Source organism: Bos mutus, chromosome 3 (assembly GCF_027580195.1).
Source record: "Bos mutus isolate GX-2022 chromosome 3, NWIPB_WYAK_1.1, whole genome shotgun sequence".
In the NCBI taxonomy this organism is placed as follows: domain Eukaryota; kingdom Metazoa; phylum Chordata; class Mammalia; order Artiodactyla; family Bovidae; genus Bos; species Bos mutus.
In genome coordinates this window covers 111,115,286-111,136,771 of record NC_091619.1, presented here as the reverse complement: position 1 = coordinate 111,136,771, position 21,486 = coordinate 111,115,286, and the positions used below count along the sequence as shown (strand labels likewise).

At 42.9% G+C, this 21,486-nt stretch overlaps 1 protein-coding gene and 2 pseudogenes across 2 annotated transcripts in view; all 3 read right to left on the bottom strand.

Annotated features, from left to right (window-relative positions):
* LOC102264665 (UDP-glucuronosyltransferase 1-6) overlaps positions 1-21,486 on the bottom strand; it is a 151,828-nt gene that overhangs the window by 70,436 nt on the left and 59,906 nt on the right. The window lies entirely within an intron of this gene.
* LOC138987287 (UDP-glucuronosyltransferase 1A3 pseudogene) lies at positions 13,598-14,527 on the bottom strand (annotated as a pseudogene).
* Positions 18,100-19,017, bottom strand: LOC138987286 (UDP-glucuronosyltransferase 1A3 pseudogene; annotated as a pseudogene).

The following is a 21,486-nucleotide window of genomic DNA, read 5'->3' as shown; positions in this document are numbered from 1 at the left end:
ACTCTTGATTTTGCACCAAATTAAGGTATAGATAAAAACGATAGACCAAGTCAAATCTCACTGAAATTTGTAATATGACCCAAAAAATTCACCTAGAAGCATTTCTGTTTTCTAATAGGAGTGACTCCTATCAGATCAATGCTCTCAAACAACTTTTAAATCCAGATAGACTTCACATATATGGTCAAGTTATTTTGGGCAAGGCTGCACAATATTCAATGCTGCTGCTGCTAAGTCACTTTGGTCGTGTCCAACTCTGCAACCCCATAGACGGCAGTGCACCACTGCCTGGGATTCTCCGGGCAAGAACACTGGAGTGGGTTGCCATTTCCTTCTCCAATGCATGAAGGTGAAAAGTGAAAGTGAAGTTGCTCAGTCGTGTCTGACCCTCAGTGACCCCATGGACTGCAGCCCTCCAGGCTCCTCCGCCCATGGGATTTTCCAGGCAAGAGTACTGGAGTGAGGTGCCATTGCCTTCTCCCCAGTATTCAGTAGGGACCATCTTTTCAACAAATGGTGCTGGGAAAACTGGGTGTCTGAATGTAAGCAATGAAATTGGACTCTTACTAACGCCATATATTATTTTATATTTGTTTAATTGCTAATTCGTGTCGGACTCTTGAAACCCCACCAGGCTCTTCTGTCCATGGAATTTCCTAGGGAAGAATACTAGAGTGGGTTGCCATTTCCTTCTCCAGGGATCTTCCTGACCCAGAGATTGAACCTGTGTCTGCTGCATTGACAGGCATATCCTTTACCACTGAGCCACAAGGGAAGCCCAATGCCATATATAAGTTCAACTCAAAATCAAAGGCCTAAATGTAAGACCAAAGCTATAAAACTCTTCAAACTAGACATATGAGAAAACAACACAACATTTGGCAAAGATTTCTTGAAATTACACCAAAGAATAGCTAATAAAAAATTAAAAACTGGACTTCATGAAAAAATTTTAAATGTGTGCATCAAATGATATTAACAACAGAGTGAAAGCACAGAGTTGCTAGAATACATTCAAACTTAAGATACAGATATAAGCATTTATGTATGAACTTCTTGTGTTAGTCGCTCAGTCATGTCCGACTCTTTGCGACCCCATGGATGGTAGCCCACCAGGCTCCTCTGTCCAGGGGATTCTCCAGGCAAGAATACTGGAGTGGGTTGCCATTCCCTTCCCCAGGGGATCTTTCCAACCCAGGGATTGAATCCCAGTGTCCCGCATTGCAGGCAGATTCTTTACTATCTGAGCCACCAGAGAAGCCAAAACCAAAAAGGCACACCATAGAGTGAAAGAAAACATTTACAAATATGTTTGATACAGGATTAACATCCAGAATATATGGAGAACTCATGGAACTCAACATGGGCAAAAAGACCTGATTCAAAATAAACAAACAACTTAGACATTTCTCAAAAGAATATGTGCAAATAACCAATAAGCATTGAAAAGACGCTTAACATAATCATTAGGGAAATGCAGATCAAAGCTACAATGAGATGTCTCCTCACACCATTATGATGGCAATCATAAAACAAACAAAACAGAAAACAAGGAAAAAAATGTGGAAAAATTGGAACCCTCGTGTACTGTTGATGGGAAAGTAAATTGCTGTAGCCACTGTCAAAACAGAATGGCAGCTCCTCAAAAACTTAAATACCAGATGATCCAGCCATTCCACTTCTTAGTACATGCACAAAAGCATCGAAAACAGAGTCTTAAAGAGGGATTTGTACATCCATGTTCAGCAGCATTATCCCCAATAGCCTAAAGGTGAAAGCCAACCATGTTCATTGGCAGATAAACAGATAAGCAAACTGTGCCTCATTTATACAATGAAATATATTTCAGCCTTAAAAAGGAAAGAAATTCTAAGAATATATATGACAACATGAATGAATCCAGAGAACATGATGCCAAGTGAAAAGGCCAGTAGCAAAAAGAAAAATATTGTACAATTCCACTTATATTAGGTATCTAGAGCACTCAAATTCATAGACACAGAAAGTAAAATGGTGGTTTCCAGGGACTGTGAGGTGGGAGAAATGGAGAGATGTAGTTTAAGGGGTAGAGAGTTTCAGTTTTTCAAGACGAAGAGTTATGGAAATTGGTTGCACAACAATATGACTGTAATTAACACTACTAAACTGCACACTCGGAGAAGGCAATGGCACCCCACTCCAGTACTCTTGCTTGGAAAGTCCCATGGATGGAGGAGCCTAGTGGGCTGCAGTCCATGGGGTCGCTAAGAGTCAGACACGACTGAGCGACTTCGCTTTCACTTTTCACTTTCATGCACTGGAGAAGGAAATGGCAACCCACTCCAGTGTTCTTGCCCGGAGAATCCCAGGGACAGGGGAGCCTGGTGGGCTGCCGTACTGGGGTCGCACAGAGTCGGACATGACTGAAGTGACTTAGCGGCAGCAGCAGCAAACTGTACACTTAAATGTGGTTAAAATGGTAAATCTTATGTTAGGGATGTTTTACCACAATTAAGCATTAAAAAGAAAATTTTATGAAGAAAACACAACAGTCATAAACCTATGTGCAACAATCTAAAAGCTATATATTTAAAGGAAAACTAGTAAAACTTCCAAATGTAATTTGAGAAAAATTCAGTTAAATGGGGGGATATTTTTAGGTATTATTTTCTGAATTGGGCACACTGAGCTTTTCTTAATAGAAAAATTTAAATATACCTCTTTAGGTTTACATATGGAATGTTTACAAACACTGATCGTATGCTGTCTCACATAGTAGCCACTGACTATGTACGAGTATTGAGTACTTGGAATGTGTAGAGTCCAAATTGCTATGTGCTGTATGTATAAAAGACATACCAGGTCTTGAGGACTTAGTATGAAATTTTTAATTCTGAAGTATCTCAATAATTTTATATTGAGGAAACTGGCCAAGATGTTGGACTGGGAAGACCTTGGGCTCATTTCCTCTTACAGGCTCACCAATATTACAACTTATAGAGCAAATACTGATGTGAAACACCAAAGACTAGCTGAAAAGATCTTCCACAACTAAGTATATAAAGAAGGAACCACAAGATTTGTAGAGACTCTGGTTCAATTCCAGGGTTCAGAAGACCCACTGGAGAAGGGATAGGCTACCCACTCCAGTATTCTTGGGCTTCCCTGGTGGCTCAGCTGATAAAGAATCCGCCTGCAATGCAGGAGACCTGGATTCGATCCCTGGGTTGGGAAGATCCCCTGAAGAAGGGAAAGGCTACCCACGCAGTATTCTGGCCTGGAGAATTCCATGAACTGTATAGTCCATGGGGTCACAAAGAGTTGGACATAACTGAGTGACTTTCACTTTCACTTCATGGCAAATAGATGGGGAAACAGCGGCTGACTTTATTTTTCTGGGCTCCAAAATCACTGCAGATGATGACTGCAGCCATGAAATTAAAAGATGCTTACTCCTTGGAAGGAAAATTATGACCAACCTATGCTAGGTCACTTCAGTCATTTCCGACTCTGTGCGACCCCATAGACAGCAGCCAACCAGGCTCCCCCGTCCCTGGGATTCTCCAGGCAAGAACACTGGAGTGGGCTGCCATTTCCTTCTCCAACCTAGACAGCATATTAAAAAGCAGAGATGTTACTTTTCCAAAAAAGGTCCGTCTAGTCAAGGCTATGGTTTTTCCAGTAGCCATGTATGGTTGTGAGAGTTGGACTATAAAGAAAGCTGAGAGCCGAAGAATTGATGCTTTTGAACTGCGGTGTTGGAGAAGACTCTTGAGAGTCCCTTGGACTGAAAGGAGATCCAACCAGTCCATCCTAAAGGAGATCAGTCCTGAGTGTTCATTGGAAGGACTGATGTTGAAGTCGAAACTCCAATACTTTGGCCACCTGATATGAAGAACTCATTGAAAAAAACTTTGATGCTGGGGAAGATTGAAGGCAAGAGGAGAAGGGGACAACAGAGGATGAGATGGTTGGATGTCATCACCGACTCAATGGACACAAGTTTGGATAAACTCTGGGGGTTGGTGATGGACAGGGAGGCCTGGCATGCTGCAGTCCATGGGGTCACAAAGAGTCGGACATAACTGAGTGACTGAACTGAACTGAAGATATGGTATAATCAAGACCCACACCCCACGGTGGATGATCCACAAATGGGAGTTAATTAGTATTGCAGAGGTTCTCCCTCAGGAGTGAGGGATATGAGCCCACATTGGGCTTCCTAGCCTGGGGGTCCTGAAATGGGAAGAAGGGTTTCCAGAATGTTGGGCTTGGAAGGCCAGTGGGGCTTACTTTCAGGAGAGCCAGGGGCTGTAGGATATACAGACTCCACTCTCAAAGCGTGCACACAAAATCTCACATACTCTAGGGACCAGGGAAGAAGCAGCAATCAGAAAGGAGCCTGGTCAGACCCACCTGCTGATCTTAAACAGCCTCTCAGAGAGGCAGGAGACAGAGGTCATTCTGGGATATAAATATGGCCGCCAACTGTTTTGGGGGAGCTCAGTTCTAACGATGCCACTGTGCTGGCTAGTGCCATTTTGAAATCCTCTCTCTCTAGATCAATAGTATCAGGACCCAGCCCCACCCATCACCCTGTCAACACCAGTACAAGGATGCCTCATGTAAAAGGGCTGATTGAGTGGAGACACAGACCCATCCACTAGTGACCAGCTACCTTAGAATCTCCTGAGCTCTCAGCCACCTGGGACCTAGAATTGCCTACCAGTGCTCCTGGGCCTCACCCACCCTCCAGCAGGATGACATGAGCTCCACGATTGGTGTTGACAGAATGAAGTAAAATTGTCACTTTTCACAGATTACATGATATGCACTACACATAGAAAATCCTAAAATCACCACCAAAAACTACTAGAACTCATCAGTGAATTCAGTAATGTTAAGGCCAAAATCACTGCAGATGGTGATGGCAGCCATGAAATTAAAAGACGCTTACTCCTTGGACAGAAAGTTATGACAAACCTAGATAGCATATTCAAAAGCAGAGACATTACTTTGCCAACAAAAGTCCGTCTAGTCAAGGCTATGGTTTTTCCAGTGGTCATATATGGATGTGAGAGTTGGACTGTGAAGAAAGCTGAGTGTTGAAGAATTGATGCTTTTGAACTGTGGTGTTGGAGAAGACTCTTGAGAGTCCCATGGACTGCAAGGAGATCCAACCACTCCATTCTGAAGGAGATCAGCCCTGGGATTTCTTTGGAAGGAATGATGCTAAAGCTGAAACTCCAGTACTTTGGCCACCTCATGCAAAGAGTTGACTCATTGGAAAAGACTCTGATGCTGGGAGGGATTGGGGGCAGGAGGAGAAGGGGACGACAGAGGATGAGATGGCTGGATGGCATCACCGACTCGATGGACATGAGTCTGAGTGAACTCCGGGAGTTGGTGATGGACAGGGAGGCCTGGTGTGCTGTGATTCATGAGGTGGCAAAGAGTCGGAGACTACTGAGCAACTGAACTGAACTGAACTGACTGAAGGCATACAAAATTATTATACAGAAATCTACTGCATTTCTATACACTGAGAGTGAACTATCAGGAAAAGAAATTATTAATAATATTACCATTCTATTTTCAATCATATCAAAAAGAATGTAACACCTAGGAATAAATATAAGAAGGTTAAAGAGCTATACTCTGGGAACTATAAGACACTGATGAAAGACATTGAAGATGACACAAACAAATAGAAAGATACACTGTGGATACATGGATTAAAAGAATTAACATTATTAAAGTGACCATACTACCCAAGGCAAGCTATAGATTCAACACAGTATCTATCAAAACACCAATGGCATTTTTCAAAGAACAAGAAAAAATAATTCTAAAATTTTTATGGAAGCATAAAAGACTGAATAACCAAAAAAATCTTGAGAAAAAAGAACAGAACTGGAGCAGCAACATGGATAGGCCTTAGAGATTATCATACTAAGTGAAACAATCAGATAAAGACACATATCATGTGGTATCACTTATACATGGACTCTAAAAAAATGATACAAATAAACTTATTTTTCAAAAGAAACAGACTCACAGGCATAGAAAAGAAGTTTTTGGTTACCAAAAGGGAAAGAGAGGGGAGAGTTAAATTAGGATCTTGAGATTAACAGCTACATATCACTATACATAAAAGAGATAAATAGCAAGTTCCTATGTACAGAATCCCAGGGATGGGGGAGCCTGGTGGGCTGCCATCTATGGGGTCGCACAGAGTCGGACACAACTGAAGTGACTTAGCATGTACAGCAAAGGGAGCTATATTCAATACCTTGTAATAATCTGTAATGAAAAAGAATATATATCTCAATAACTTTGCTGTATGACAGAAACTAACACAACATTGTTCAAATTAACTATACTTCAGTTTTTTCAAAAAGAGTCAAACTGAAGGAATCACACTTCCTGGTTTAAAACTATGCTACAAAACTACAGTGATCCAAGCAGTAAGGTCCTACAGAAACACACATGTATCAGTGGAACAGAATATACGGCAGAAATAACTTCAGATCTATACTGCAGCTGATCTACGACAAAGGAGGTAATAATATACAATGGGGGAAAGAGCCTCTTCAGTAAATGGTATTGGGAAAACTTGGCAGCTGCATGCAAAAGAATCAAACTGGATTGCTCTCTCACACTATGAACAAAAATAAATTCAAAATAGATTAAAGACTTAAAGCCATAAAACTTCGGGTAGAAGACATAAGGCAGTAACCTCTTTAACTTTTTAAATATTACTATTAATATTACTGTTACATTTTTTTGGATATGATTCCTCAGACAAGAGATACAAAAGTAAAATAAACGAATGGGACTTTATCAAACTAAAATCTTTTGAACAGCAAAGAAAATTACTAACAAAAGGGAAAGGCCACTTTCTGAATGGAAGAAGACATTTGCAAATAATATATCTGATAATAGGTTAATATCCAAAAGACACAAAGAACTCCAAGTCAATACCAACCAAAAAAAAAAAAAAAAAACACAACATGATTAAAAATGGACTGAGACTTAAAGAGACATGTTTCCAGAGAAGACATACAAATGGCCAACAGGCACGTGCAAGGATGCTCAACATCACTAATCATGAGAGAAATGCAAATCAAACAACAATGAACTATCACCTCACACCTGTCAGAATGGCTATTATCAAAAAGACAATAAATAACAAAGGTTGGCGAGGATGTCGAGAAAGGGGAACTCTAGGGCAGTATTGTGGGCAATGTAAATTGTTGCAGTCACTATGGAAAACAGTACAGGGTTTCTCAAAAAGTTAAAAACAAAACTGTCATATCATCCAGCAACTCCACTCCTGGGTATTTATCCAAAACATACCCCAAAAAACATTAATTAGAAAAGATATATACACCCCTATGTTCATTGCAGCCTCGTTTACTACAGTCGAAAATACTGGCTACTGAATATTGCTCGGCCATAAGAAAGAAAGGAATCTTGTCATTTGTGACAACATGAATGGACCCAGAGGGTATCACGCTTAGTGAAGTAAGTCAGGGAAAGACAAATACTGCATGATTTCACTTATACAAGAAAAATAAAAGGCAAAGCAAGTGAACAGAAACAGACTCATAGAGAACAAACAGGTAGTTGACAAAAAGCAGGAGAGTGAGAGGAGAGAGAAGGCTGAGGGGGATTAAAATACAAACTTTCGGCTGCAAAATAAATGTCACAGGTATGAAAGGAGTGTGTGAAATACAGTCAGTAGTTATGTAATACATTTCTATGATGAATATCATAGCTGGGTTTATTGTGGTGATTATTTTAACTGTATCAAAGTATTGAAACTCTAAGTTGCATAATAGGAGCAAACAGTGCTGCAGGCCAACCATACTACAAAAACAAGCAAGAAACTCAGAGAGAGAGAAACCAGATCTGTGGCTACCAGAGGCAGGAGACGCGGGGAGGGGGACTGGGTGAAGGCAGTCTAAGGGTGCAGATGTGGAGCTATAAGAGAAATAAACACTAGGGATGTAATTAACAACATTCACTTTCACTTTTCACTTTCATGCATTGGAGAAGGAAATGGCAACCGACTCCAGTGTTCTTGCCTGGAGAATCCCAGGGACAGGGGAGCCTGGTGAGCTGCCGTCTATGGGGTCGCACAGAGTCGGACACGACTGAAGCGACTTAGCAGCAGCAGCAGCAGCAGTATCAGTTCAGTCGCTCAGTCATGTCTGACTCTTTGCGACCCCATGAACCACAGCATGCCAGGCCTCCTTGTCCATCACCAGCTCCCAGAGTCTACCCAAGCCATGTCCATTGAGTCAGTGATGCCATCCAACCATTTCATCCTCTGTCGTCCCCTTCTCCTCCTGCCCTCAATCTTTCCCAGAATCAGGGTCTTTTCCAATGAGTCAGCTCTTCCCATCAGGTGGCCAAAGTATTAGAGTTTCAGCTTCAACATCAGTCCTTCCAATGAACATCCAGGACTGATCTCCTTTAGGATGGACTGGTTGGATCTCCTTGCAGTCCAAGGGATTCTCAAGAGTATTCTCAACACTACAGTTCAAAACCATCAATTCTTCGGCACTCAGCTTTCTTTATAGTCCAACTCTCACATCCATATGTGACTACTGGAAAAACCATAGCCTTGACTAGATGGACCTTTGTTGGCAAAGTTATGTCTCTGCTTTTTAATATGCTGTCTAGGTTGGTCATAACTTTCCTTCCAAGGAGTAAGGTGTCTTTTAATTTCATGGCTGCAATCACCATCTTCAATGATTTTGGAAGCCCCCCCAAAATAAGGTAAGCCATTGTTTCCACTGTTTCCCCATCTGTTTGCCATGAAGTGATGGGAGAATGCCGTGATCTTAGTTTTCTGAATGTTGAGCGCAGGAGCAGCTGCGAGGAGCTACCCCGCATCCAAGGTCAGGGGAGGCAGCTGTGCTTTGTTGGAGCAGCCGTGAAGAGATACCCCATGTCCAAGGTAAGAGAAACCCAAGTAAGACAGTAGGCGCTGAGAGAGGACATCAGAGGGCAGACAGACTGAAACCACAATCACAGACAACTAGCCAATCTGATCACATGGACCACAGCCTTGTCTGACTCAGTGAAACTAAGCCATGCTGTGTGGGGCCACCCAAGACTGCGGGTCATGGTGGAGAGGTTGGACAGAATGTGGTCCACTGGAGAGGGGAATGGCAAACCACTTCAGTATTCTTGCCTTGAGAACCCCATGAACAGTATGAAAAGGCAAAAAGATAGGACACTGAAAGATGAACTCCTCAGGTTGGTAGGTGCCCAATATGCTACTGGAGATCACTGGAGAAATAACTCCAGAAAGAATTAACAACATTAACTCCTTTAATTTTTTGTCTATGTGAGATAACGGGTGATCACTAAATTTGTTTTAGTAAACGTCTCATGATCTAGGTAAGTCAAATCATTCTGCTGTCCACCGTAAGCTTCTACAGGAAAATGACAAGCAAAAGTGTGAGTTGTTCACTCATGTCTGACTCTTTGCAGCCCCATGGACTGTAGCCCACCAGGCTTCTTTGTGCATGGAATTCACCAGGCAAGAATACTGGAGCGGGTAGCCATTTCCTTCTCCAAGGGATTTTCCCGACCCACGGATGGAACTCGGGTCTCCTGCACTGCAGGAGGAGTCTTTACCATCTGAACCTCCAGGGAAGCATGTCAACTATATCTCAATAAAACTGAAAGAAACAAAGACAAACAAGTACCTGAAAATTTTTTATATTGAGTATATGTTTAAAGGTTAGTATTTTTATATATTTGATTCAGTAAAATATATAATTAAAATTAATTTTAACCCTCTTTTTGCTTTTTTTTAATATATCTACTAAAAAAGCTTTCAGTTACGTATGTGACTTGCACTGGACTATTCTGTACTAGACTATAAAGGAACCTATTAACATTTTTTAAAGTAGTGACTCCACAAGAAACATTCTCTGATTATAATTCAAAATAATTGCAAAAGATAACAGAAAGATGGATGCAACAAATGTTAACTATATGGGAGTTTGGAAACAATCTCATTTTTAAAAACTACTCACTGACTCAAAGAAGAAATAAAAAACATGCATTTAAGTTAAAAAAAAGAAAATGAGAGCAGTTTATACCAAAATCTAAGGAATGGGGAGAATGTTTTATCTATAACCTTCAGTTCTTCATTATTAAGAAAACATAAAGGAACTTAATGCTTACATAAGAAATTAGAAAAACAACTATAAAGTAAAACAAAGGAAACAAGATGATATCATCAACAAAAACAATAAGCTGCAATTAATGTAACAGAAAACAAAAATAGTAAAAAGAATGAGCAAATCCAAAAGTTATTTCTTTGAGGGGACCCATAAAATATTTCAACCCATCATAAACCTTAAGAAGGAGAAGGAACAAAAATATTACAAATTTTATCTTTCCTATTGTGAAAAAAATTTCCATAAACATTTAAAGGAGTCACATCTAAGGATAAAACATACCAAATAAATAAGACTGACAAAATCTCAAAGCAAAATCAATTTAGTTGGAACAAAAATGATAAGAGTGTGCTTACCATGTATAACGTTTGAGAATTTCAGGGTAAGTGATCTTTCATTTGGCAGAAACATACCTAAATGCCTCCAAATGACACAACTTTTCCTGCTGCGCATATTTTAAGTAATGATAATAGACAATATTTGTGTGCTCACAGTGACAATATTAAGGTCAGAATGGTTAACTCTGGGCTTCCCTTTTGTGGCTCAGCTGGTAAAGAATCTGCTTGCAATGCAGGAGACCTAGGTTCAATCCCTGGGTTGGGAAGATCCCCTGGAGAAGGGAATGGCTGCCCACTCCAGTATTCTGGCCTGGAAAATTCCATGGACTGTACAGTCAGTCCATGGGGTCACAAAGAGTCGAACATGACTGAGCGACTTTCACTTTCTTCATGGTTAACTCACCCAGTCAAGGTCATTCAGCTAGGAAAATGGGAGTGAAGATTTGAGCCAATGCAGTTAATTCTAGAAAATACACTTGCCGGGAGCCAGCATATTGCATATTGAGTGCATATTGCATATTGAGTGCAGCACTTTCCACAGCATCATCTTTCAGGATCTGGAATAGCTCAACTGGAATTCTATCACTGCCAGGAGCCAGCGTGAGGAGCTCCACCCATGACAAAGGTCATGAGGAAGGAGGCTCGGCATACGCAGGCGGGATCAAGCCTCAGGAGTCCCCCTGGAAATTCTCAAGCATCTACCCCCAAAACCAGAGTCTGCCTACTTTCTGCTTTGTGCTTTCACCTACACCTCTGACTTTACGGGGGGCTGTCCCCCACTACCTCTCTCTGAAAAAAAGAGTTAGCTTACAGTTCCAGTTAATAATTCCTGGGTGTGACAGTGTTTCAACCTACAAACTCCTTTGGAAATCCTCTAGCCTGCCTGAATAGGTTTTTCCGGCCACATGTGATTGTTCAGAGCCTCCCAACTGTGAGAGGCAGGAGATGTTCTAAACTGTCTAAACACAGATTCCTTTGAGTAGTTAAAAGACTGATTAGAAATTGTTTTGGTGAAAGGTTTTTTCACTTATTGGGCCAATGTTTGCTGCTAAGTCTCCATACTCCTTACCTACTGTGTCCTTGGCAGTGTATTGACTGATATAATGGGTGTATAGAAATGTAAGTAGTAGCCTCAGTGTTTGTAACCTTGGACCCTTGAGTTAATTCTTTTCTTGATTGAGCCCACCTCACCTTTGCACTATAGGAATGCAGCTTTGTCCAATGCCTTTTTGGAGGCTGGTGCCTGACTTTGGAATAATCACCTTTAGAGAAAAATAAGTTTCTTAAAATGTTAACAGGCCTCCTGGCCAGAAGATGATGTAATTCACCTGAACTTTTGCATATGATAAGTTTGAAAGCCTGGCTTCGATTAGGACCAGGAACTGCTGCCCTTGCATGACTCCACCCCTTCCCCCATTATCCTCTATGCACAACTTAAGGTATAAAAACTACTTTGGAAAATAAAGTGCGGGCCTTGTTCACCGCAACTTGGTCTCCCCATGTCGCTCTCTCTTCCAAATTCTGGCTGAGTCTCCATCTGGAGCGTGGAACCCGCCATGCTTGCTAATTATGCCTGGGCTTCTAAGATCCGACCGGGGAGGCCTCAGTGTCTCCTCTCCTTCGGGAGAACGGAAGGACGCCTGCAGCCTACATAAGTGGTGCAAACTTCTCGTCTTGAAGTTTTATTGGTCTCCCGCGTAAACCAAGCTACTCAGCCTCTTTTCTCCACTGAATTTTCCTACTGAGCTATCCTCATTCTATTACTCTTTATATCTTTGATAAATATTTAAATAAATAGGTCGCCTATGCCATCTCTCCTTCGAATACCCTGGATCAGCCGGGGCTGGACCCCGGCATACACTCACATAGAAAAACTAAAAAGAACACCACCTCCTTACATTTCACTTTTTACAAATCTCACAGATACATACATGTTTGATCATTGGACAAATGCATTGCATGAAGAGGAAATAAAGTAGAATAAAACTTTGTAGTGTGAGCAATAAAGAAAAATGAAGTTAGAGTTGAGCAATAATAAATACGTTAATGAAAAGAGATGTAAAAATCAGAATACGAAAACTAAATCATGGAAGTTAATATAAATTCAGTACATGTGACAAAAGAGGGCAAAAAGATGGTTGATTCAGTGGATAAGAAAACAAATCCTGCCCACAAGAGTCCTATTTCACTTAAACTCACATATTCAGGATTAACATATGAAGACTCTGAAACCATTAGGAGTACAATAGTTCCCACCATGAAAACTTGGGGTGTGGTGACCTGGGCTACGGGAGGTTTGCAAATGTGGTCAACCCCCTCATAACAAATCTTTCCTCTTTGAGACTCAGTTCTCAGCATCGCTGTCCAGACCTTCACTATGTTCATAGGCTCAGTTTTAGCTCCTCTCCAGCCCCTACAGCTAGCCTTTAATGACCTCCATGTCCCACCTTGATGACCTTTCTGTGGGGAATCCAAACTGTACAGTCCTACATTTTACTCCAGACCCCAACTCCCAGCCAGAAGACATCTGATCAGCACAGCTCCATCTCTGTAGAAATGTTCTCACTTATTTCTCTCTGTAATCACAGAAAACCCAACTTCTCTCCCTGGGATTGTCTCACTTACAATTAATTTATTCCACTTTTCTAAAACTTCTGATTTTTTGGTGTTCAGGTCTTCTGTGACCACACCTCAATCCCCTCCAAGATAAAACTACTCTGAATTATCAGGGCAGCAAATGCAATCTACCAGATCTTCCTTCCTCCTACTGAACACCTTCAACCAAAAACCCCTGATGGAGGAATTCATGGCTCATGTTCTCTGTTTTCCCTCAGCTAGAGAAAGCTGAACAACCTTTACGACAGTTCCTTTTCAAAAGGACAATCGCGGTTGAATCACACATGGCTTGTCAATCCTATTACAGACCCTCAGCCTTACCTTTCATTCTTCTCAAAGACCATCACAAACCTTTACTAACTACTGGTACACTTCAACAAATTTAGCTCACCAAAGACTGCTGGGAGGAGGAGAGGTGGAAATCTTTAGATAGATCAGTATATAATGAAGCACATCGAATTAAAGTTTTTTAAAAAACATGTGCTCCACTAGGAGCACAGATTGAACAAAAGCAGCAGTATACACCTGAGATAAAGGTTTCCTGTTGGCACAGTTGATGCCCCCAATGAACACCATGTTGGGCATGATCGGCCGCGGGTAGTCCATCACAAAGTCTCCTCTGAACAGCCACACAGATCCAGAGGCAAGAATCTCCACCAGCGACACATCTCTCTGAAGAAGCTCAGAGGCCATACGTGCATAAGGAGTGAAGGTAACCTGGCAAATGTACTTGAGGGCCAGAGGGTAGAGCATGTTCTTGACCCTTTGGAAGAATGTCATGTGGTCTGAATTCCTTGTTAACAACCTGGGAACATATGAGAAAGGGTTTGGGCATGCTGTGCCCTCAACATCTAAGCCACAGAGAACAGATCGCAAAAAAAACACAGCAGGAATGGACAGGTACTTAGCCAGCACTGCCCCGCAGGGGTTAAAAGGATCTGTTAAAACCACATCAAAGGAACTGGCATTCAGGTCTCTGATCAAGTCCTTGTTATGCAATAGTGCCTCACAAGACCTTTCAAAGAGCAAGGACACATTTTTCAAAGTTGCCATAGCTTCCCAAAACATTGTTAGAAAATGTACTCTTTGGAAAAAGACATGAATATGGGTCCTCGTGATGGACTCAAACTCATCCTGTGTGTAGGGAACGGTGTAGACTTTCACGGTAAAAAAGTTCTCTGCCTTGATGTGCAGGTTCACCTCCGGAGCAACGACCACTGCCTGGTGACCTCTGGCATGGAGCTCCCTCACAGCCTCCCGCATGCTGAGCCAGTGGCTGCCGTCCATGGGGACCACCAGCACCTTCCCAGCCTCAGCCCATCGCCCGGCGCACAGACAGAGCAGGAGTCCAGCCAGCACCTGCCGCCGAAGCTGCAGTCCCAGAGCCATCTCCGCACAAACCAGAAGCTACTGACTTTCTGCTCAGCCTGCACTGCCTATATTTGTTTCCATACCTTGTCATCAAGTCACTTGAGAACAATGGCATGTCATTGGAGGGCAGTGTGCCCTGTTTGCATTAATCCTTACAGAATAAGTCCGTGCCTGTGTTTCATCACTTGTGTGTTCACCCACGGAAGACCACTCCCCTTTCCTGGGAAAAAGTAAGACTTGCTGCTCTGTCTGGGGAGCATTCAGGTTCACTCTCTTGTTCATCCAAGACGCAAAGCAAGGCTGTGCCTGTCCTTTCCCTTGGTCACCTCCTACCTCTCTGCTAACCCTGTTCTCTGGGGCTGGACTGAACGCTGAGGAGTTACCTCTGCCCCAGTCCCCACCCAGAACCACTGTTGCGTGTGACCTTATCTGAGAACTCTTTAAACTATTTCTCCTCATCATGAGTGAACACAGAGCACATTCAGGGAAACATATAACATCACGAGAACAGCCCTCTCTCAGCAGGGAGGGGATGGTGGCTCCCTGGATTGTTCTTGTTATATACTGCACACCTCATGCACTGCTCAGGAGACAGTCTGTCCAAACAGCTACCTCATATGGAAACTTCTGGAAGAATCCTTAAAGAAAACAGCAGAAGGGCTGCTTGAGAACTCTTTCTCTGCCTCATGGAGTAGAACTTCCTGTTACCTAAATCATCAGTGAGCAAGGCAGCTCTTTGTAATGACAGTGGGGTTCGGAGGACGCCAGGCTCCAGGGCCTGCTGCACTTTGGACAGGAGAGACCGGCCCCATGCCTCCGTGCAGGCTCTGTGTAGGGACTGAAGTGTGCATTATTCTGGATCTTTATTACATCTTATAGTTTATGTTCAGGGCTTCCCAGATGGTGCAGTGGTAAAGAATTCTCCTACAAATGCAGGAGACACAGGAGACATGGACTCTATCCCCAGGTTGGGTTCGGAAGGTCCCTTGAAGTAGGAAATGGTAACTCACTCCGTTTTCTTGCCTGGTATAGCTCACAGACAGAGGAGCCTACACAAAACTATACAAGAAAAGTCTTAATCATCAGATAACCACAAAGGTGTGGTCACTCACCGAGAGCAAAACGTCTTGCACTGTGAAGTCAAGCAGGTCTTAGGAAGAATCACTATAAACAAAGCTATTGGAGGTGATGGAATTCCAGCTGAGCGATTGCAAATCCTAAAATTGATGCTGCTAAAGTGCTGCACTCATTACACCAGCAAATTTGGAAAACTCAGCAAGGGCCACAGGACTGGAAAAGCTCAGTTTACACTCCAACCTCAAAGAAAGACAATGCCAAAGAATGTTCAAACTACTGCACAATTGTGCTCATTTCACATGTTAGCAAGGCAATACTCAAAATCCTCAACAATATGTGAATTGAAAACTTCCAGATGTACAGCTGGATTTAGAAAAGGCAGAGGAACCAGAGATCAAATTACCAATATCCACTGCATCATAGAAAAAGCAAGGGAATTCCTGAAAAAAATCTACTTCTGCTTCATGACTACTTGAAAGGCTTTGATTCTGTGGATCACAACCATGCGGAAAATTCTTAAAGAGATGGGAGTACCAGACCACATTACCTGCCTTCTGAGAAACTTGTATGTGGGTCCAGAAGCAACAGTTAGAACTGAACATGGAACAGCTAACTAGTTCAAAATTGGGAAATGATCATGTCAAAGCTGTATATTGTCATCCTTCTTATTTAATTTATATATAGAGTACATCATGCGAAATGCCACACAGCTTGAATCACAAGCTGGAATCAAGATTGCCAGGGGAAATATCGACAACCTCAGATATGCAGATGATACCACACTCATGGCAGACAATGAAGAAGATGAAAGAGTCTCTTGATAAGAGTGAAAGAGGAGAGTGAAAAAGCTGGCTTAAAACTCAGCATTCAAAAAATTAAGATCATGGCAAATAGATGGGGAAAGTGGAAACACTGACGGATTTTATTTTCTTGGGCTCCAAAATCACTGTGGATGGTGACTATAGCCACAAAATCAAAAGACGCTTGCTCCTTGGAGGAAAAGCTATGACAAAACTAGACTGTGTATTAAAAAGCAGAGACATTACTTTGCCAACAAAAGTTGATACAGTCAAACCTATGGTTTTTCCAGCAGTCATATATGGATGTGAATGTTGGACCATAAAGAAGCCTGAGCACTGAAGAGCTGATGCTTTCGAACTGTGGTGCTGGAGAAGACTGCATAGCCTCCCCTGGACAGCAAGGAAATCAAACCCGTCAATCCTAAGAGAAATCAATCCTGAATATTCCCTGGAAAGACTGCTGCTAAAACTGAAGCTCCAGTGCTTTGGCCACTTGATGAGAAGAACTGACTCATTGGAGAAGACCCTGATGCTGGGAAAGACTTAGGGAAGAAGAAGGAGAAGGGGAATACAGAGGATGAGATGGCTGAATGTCATCACTGACTCCATGGACATGAGTTTGAGCAAACTCCGGGAGATAGTGAAGGACAGGGAAGCTTGGTGTGCAACAGTCCATGGGGCCACAAACAGTTGGACACAACTTGGCAACTGAACAACAACAACAATAATTCAGGGTTAATATAAGCAGACTCTGAAACTATGAGGGAAGCTGTAGCTTGCACCATAGAAATGCAGGGTTGGTGACTGGGCTGCGGTAGGCGTGGTGATGTGCTCGGTCCCTTCCTGTTCTCAGTTCTCAGCATCCCTGTCACCACCTTCACTGTGCTCTTGGCTCAGTTTGACCTCCTCTCCGGCCCCCACCACTAACCTTTGAGGACCTCAGTTGCCCATGCTGAGCACCCATCTGACACGCCATTCAACTCTGTACATCCCCCCACATTACTCCAGACCCCAACTCCTTCCTGGTCAGAAAACTTCTGGTCAGCATAGCTCCATCTCAAGAAACTTGGCTCAATTATTCCTCTCTCTGATCACAGAGAGCCCGACTTCCATCTCCGGTTTTGTCTCCCTTCCACTCTATTTATTCAACCTCTCTGAAATTCTGCTGCCTTTTGGGGTTGAAGTCTCCAGTGATCACACCCAATATATTTCCAAGACAAAACCACGATGAAGTATCAGGACAATAAATGTATTTGCCAATTCTCTCCTCCTCCAGTTGAACACCCCCAAGCAAAAAACCCATGACGGTGGATTCACAGCTCAAGTTCTTGGCTCCTACTTGATTGAGAAAACTGCACGAACATTACAACAGAGGCTGTATGAAAGGACAATCATGGTCAAACCACCCCATTCCTTGTCAAACCTAACATGGACCTTCACCCCTGCCTCTCATTCATCTCAAATTCCATCACAAACCTACACTACACTCCTGGAGCACTTTAATAATGTCTCAACAAAGACTGTTCAAAGGAGAATGCAAGGTAGAAATCTTTAGAAAGATCAGTAGCTAAGTAAGCACGTGGAAGTAGGCTGTTCTTTTTAAATATGTTCCACTTGGGAATTCCCTGTTGGTCTAGTGATTGGAACCATCCATTTCACTGCAAGGGCCTTAGGTTGCAGTGTGGTGAAAAAGTTTTTAAAAAATTTTTTAATTCAAAGATTGTGCTCCACTAGGAGCACTGATTGAACAAAAGCAGCAATACATACCTGAGATAAAGGTTTCCTGTTGGCACAGTTGATGCCCCCAATGAACACCATGTTGGGCATGATCGGCCGCGGGTAGTCCATCACAAAGTCTCCTCTGAACAGCCACACGGATCCAGAGGCAAGAATCTCCACCAGCGACACATCTCTCTGAAGAAGCTCAGAGGCCATACGTTCATAAGGAGTGAAGGTAACCTGGCAAATGTACTTCAGGCTCAGAGGGTAGAGCATGTTCTTGACCCTTTGGAAGAATGTCATGTGGTCTGGATTCATTGTTAATAACCGAGGAACATAAGAGAAAGGGTTTGGGCATGCTGTGCCCTCAACATCTAAGTCACAGGGAACTGAACGCAAGAAAAACACAGCAGGAATGGACAGGTACTTAGCCAGCACTGCTCCGCAGGGGTGAACAGGGTCCGTTAAAACCACATCAAAGGAACTGGCATTCAGGTGCCTGATTAGATCCTTATTATACAGCAGCCCCTCACAAGACCTTTCAAAGAGTAAAGACGCTTTTTTCAAAGATGCCATAGTTTTCAAAAACATCGTTACCCAATGTACTCTTTCAAAAAGCATATGTACATGAGTCTTCATGAGGGAATCAAATTTGTCCTGTGTGTAGGGAATATCGTAGGTTTTCATGGTGAAAAAGTCCTCTGCCTTGATGTGCATATTCACCTCCGGAGCAACGACCACTGCCTGGTGACCCCTGGCGTGGAGCTCCCACACAGCCTCCCGCATGCTGAGCCAGTGGCTGCCCTCCATGGGGACCACCAGCACCTTCCCAGCCTCGGCCCATCGCCTGGTGCACAGACAGAGCAGGAGTCCAGCCAGCACCTGCCGCCGAAGCTGCAGTCCCAGGGCCATCTCTGCACAAACCAGAAGGTGCTCTGTCACTGCTCAGCCTGCCACCTGCCTTTATTCCCATATATTTATCTTATCATCAAGTCACTTAAGAAAAATGGCATGTCATTGGAAGGCAGTGTGCCCTCTTTGAACATTAATCATTACAGAATAACTCCATGCCTGTGTTTCATCACCTGTGATTTCACCCAGGAACGACCACTCCCCTTATCTTGGAAAAACTCTTCTGACCTGCTGCTCCCTCTAGGGAACATTCTAGTTCACTCTCTTGTTTTTCATCCAAGACCCAAAGCAAGGCTGTGCCTGTCCATTCCCTTGGTCACCTCCTACCTCTCTGCTAACCCTGTTCTCTGGAGCTGGACTGAACGCTGAGGAGTCACCTCTGCCCCAGTCCCCACCAGAAACCACTGCTGCATGTGACCTTATCTGAGAAAGCTTTAAACTCTTTCCCCCCATCATCAGTGAACACAGAGCACATCCAGGGAAACATATAACATTCCAAGAACAGCCTTCTCTCAGCAGGGAGGGCATGGTGGCTCTCTGGTTTGTTCCTGTTCCACACTGCACACCTCTTGCACTCCCCAGAGAGAGTCTGTCCAAACAGCTGCCCAAAATGGAAACATCTGGAAGAATCCTTGAGGACAGTTGCAGAAGGGCTGCTTGAGAATTCTTTATCTGCCTCATGGAGTAGAACTTCCTGTTACCTAAACCATCAGTGAGCAAGGCAGCTCTTTGTAATGACAGTGGGGTTCGGAGGACGCCAGGCTCCAGGGCCTGCTGCACTTTGGACAGGAGAGACCGGCCCCATGCCTCCGCAGGCTCTGTGTAGGGACTGAAGTGTGCATTATTCTGGATCTTTATTACATCTTATAGTTTATGTTCAGGGCTTCCCAGATGGTGCAGTGGTAAAGAATTCTCCTACAAATGCAGGAGACACAGGAGACATGGACTCTATCCCCAGGTTGGGTTCGGAAGGTCCCTTGAGTAGGAAATGGTAACTCACTCCGTTTTCTTGCCTGGTATAGCTCACAGACAGAGGAGCCTACACAAACTATACAAGAAAAGTCTTAATCATCAGATAACCACAAAGGTGTGGTCACTCACCGAGAGCAAAACGTCTTGCACTGTGAAGTCAAGCAGGTCTTAGGAAGAATCACTATAAACAAAGCTATTGGAGGTGATGGAATTCCAGCTGAGCGATTGCAAATCCTAAAATTGATGCTGCTAAAGTGCTGCACTCATTACACCAGTAAATTTGGAAAACTCAGCAAGGGCCACAGGACTGGAAAAGCTCAGTTTACACTCCAACCTCAAAGAAAGACAATGCCAAAGAATGTTCAAACTACTGCACAATCATGCTCATTTCACATGTTAGCAAGGCAATACTCAAAATCCTCAACAATATGTGAATTGAAAACTTCCAGATGTACAAGCTGGATTTAGAAAAAGGCAGAGGAACCAGAGATCAAATTACCAACATCCACTGCATCATAGAAAAGCAAGGGAATTCCTGAAAAAAATCTACTTCTGCTTCATGACTACTTGAAAGGCTTTGATTCTGTGGATCACAACCATGCGGAAAATTCTTAAAGAGATGGGAGTACCAGACCACATTACCTGCCTTCTGAGAAACTTGTATGTGGGTCCAGAAGCAACAGTTAGAACTGAACATGGAACAGCTAACTAGTTCAAAATTGGGAAATGATCATGTCAAAGCTGTATATTGTCATCCTTCTTATTTAATTTATATATAGAGTACATCATGCGAATGCCACACAGCTTGAATCACAAGCTGGAATCAAGATTGCCAGGGAAATATCGACAACCTCAGATATGCAGATGATACCACACTCATGGCAGACAATGAAGAAGATGAAAGAGTCTCTTGATAAGAGTGAAAGAGGAGAGTGAAAAGCTGGCTTAAAACTCAGCATTCAAAAATTAAGATCATGGCAAATAGATGGGGAAAAGTGGAAACACTGACGGATTTTATTTTCTTGGGCTCCAAAATCACTGTGGATGGTGACTATAGCCACAAAATCAAAAGACGCTTGCTCCTTGGAGGAAAAGCTATGACAAAACTAGACTGTGTATTAAAAAGCAGAGACATTACTTTGCCAACAAAAGTTGATACAGTCAAACCTATGGTTTTTCCAGCAGTCATATATGGATGTGAATGTTGGACCATAAAGAAGCCTGAGCACTGAAGAGCTGATGCTTTCGAACTGTGGTGCTGGAGAAGACTGCATAGCCTCCCCTGGACAGCAAGGAAATCAAACCCGTCAATCCTAAGAGAAATCAATCCTGAATATTCCCTGGAAAGACTGCTGCTAAAACTGAAGCTCCAGTGCTTTGGCCACTTGATGAGAAGAACTGACTCATTGAAAAAGATCTGCTGCTGGGAAAGACTTAGGGAAGAAGAAGGAGAAGGGGAATACAGAGGATGAGATGGCTGAATGTCATCACTGACTC